At 35.9% G+C, this 2,245-nt stretch overlaps 1 protein-coding gene across 2 annotated transcripts in view; it reads left to right on the top strand.

Annotated features, from left to right (window-relative positions):
- Nucleotides 1-2,245, top strand: part of Dgkd (diacylglycerol kinase delta) — a 96,245-nt gene that overhangs the window by 32,957 nt on the left and 61,043 nt on the right. The window lies entirely within an intron of this gene.

Raw genomic sequence — 2,245 nt, 5'->3', positions numbered from 1 at the left:
TATCTATCTATCTATCTATCTATCTATCTATCTATCTATCTATCTATCTATCTATCTATTTATTTTTCATTCACTCATTCACTTCATTCATTCATTCATTCAGTTTTGAAGCAGGGTCTCTATGTAGTCCTGGCTTTCTCTGGAACTAGCTGTGTAGACCAGGCTGGCCTCAAACCCACAGAGATCTGCCTGTCTCTGCTTCCCAAGTGTTTTTGATTAAAAGTATATAAAGGGTTATGCCATCACACCTAGCTTATTTTTGTGATAATTTGGAAAAGCTAGAAAAACTTATGTTAAGACAATTGAAAAGCAACCATAATTCACCCGTCTCACAACAGAATATTAGTATTTTGGTATGCTTTGTTTTACTTATTTTTTAAATTCATTTGAACCCTTTCCTTTCCAAAGTTGTAACACACACACACACACACACACACACACACACACACACACACACACACACTTTTTTGACAAAAGTTCTAAGACCTCAGAGGCAGCCAAGCACTCACTCTGGTGTCATCTTTGTTCAGTCTTTTCCTGTGTCCTTGAAATCACACTGATGATTTTTTTTTTCTTTTGAAAACTTTTGGTGACTCTTTCCTCACAGTTGATCTAAATATGCATATTATTTATATAGCATTTTCTTGTAAGACTTCCTAACTTTGGCCTCACAGACTGACTTTAGCAGTATCAGAAATTGCTTGAGTGGTGGCACTGGAACCTTAAAATACCTCATATTCACAGAAAATATTTACCCTCTAATTTCTCAAATAACTTTTATAACTCAGTGAAGGGCGGTGCCATCTTCATGTAAAGGCAGTGAAGATTTTGAGTAGGTGTTGGTTAGGAATCATTTTAGGCCTATGGATGAATGGTTGGTATTGGTGTTTGACTTTTTGTATTTTGTGTTGATATAATTACTGTATGCTTTACCTATAGTTATCTAACCAGTTGGATTTTCCTGATGCCCCTCTTTATTTCTGTTGTCCTTAGAGTGTTTGTATGTTTTCTCCAGTAATTTTGTTGTTTATTCACTGACTGGTAAAAGGTATTTAAACCATGTAGATTAGTATTTCTCAACTTTCTTACTGCTGCAACCCTTTAATATAGTTCCTCATGTTGTGGTGACCCCCAACCATTAAAAAATACTTCATAACAGTAAGTTTGCTACTGTTATGAATTGTAAAATGTAATATAAATGCTTGATATACAGGATACCTGATATATGATCTCCAGAAGGGTCATGATCCACAGTTTTAAGAATTGATGATATAGGTAAACTGTTCTTGGATTTGTGCTTTTGAAACCTCAGAGCCCAACCCCAGTGACACCCTTCCTCCATCAAGGCCACACCTGCTCCAACAATCTATGTCTCCTAATTCTTGTAATCCTTTCAAACAATTCTGTTTCCTGGTGACCAAGCATTCAAATATATGAATCTGTGGGGACCATTCTCCTTCAAACCCCCACAAGGATGGTTTTACTATTTTTTTTTTTTTTTTTTTGCTGGTTTTCACTTTTGATTCAGTAGTGTCTTCATGAGTGAGTCACTTCATGGGTTCCCATGTATAACCCAGCTTGAGAATTTATATCAACTCTGGTTGACTTCTTGGCCTCTCTGGCTCCTATTTAGGAGTCAGTGTTTGTCATTGTGTTAATTTTTCCCATGTCTGGTCATTCCCATGCTATTTATAAGCATGTCATTTAAGATTACTCATCATAAACATGAGACATTTGAATGGCAGTGTTGTTATTATTGTTACTTTTTAATCTTTTTTAATGTAGGAATATTGTAGCTCAAGCCTTCTTGCAGCTTTTTTCTGTTTGACCCTGTCTCAGGCTTTGTCTTGTTTTGGGGGGGACTTTGCTTGGTCATTGATTCAGTAGGTGATTTTTGAGGGCTTCCTAGGATGTATATTTAAGGTCCAAAGTCAGCAGATAAGGAGAGGAGTTCTTTTTATTAAAAACTTGTGTTTTTGTGGAGAATTGGGGAAATAGAACCAGAGTAAGCTCCCAGAGGAACCTGAGATCTACCTTTGCCAGTTCAGTATTTTAGTTTCTTTCACCAGATAAAGGGCCTGAATAATAGCAGGCCACATTTCTCTCCTTTTTCTTCTTCTCCATTCTATCTATCTATCTATCTATCTATCTATCTATCTATCTATCTATCTATCTATCTATCTATTCATCCATCCATTTATCTATCTATCTATCTATCTATCTATCTATCTATCTATCTATCTAT

This window comes from Psammomys obesus, unplaced genomic scaffold (assembly GCF_907164565.1).
Source record: "Psammomys obesus unplaced genomic scaffold, mPsaObe1.curated_primary_1811, whole genome shotgun sequence".
Taxonomy (NCBI): domain Eukaryota; kingdom Metazoa; phylum Chordata; class Mammalia; order Rodentia; family Muridae; genus Psammomys; species Psammomys obesus.
Note: the sequence above shows the minus strand (reverse complement) of the source record. Positions and strands in the feature narration are given on the sequence as shown.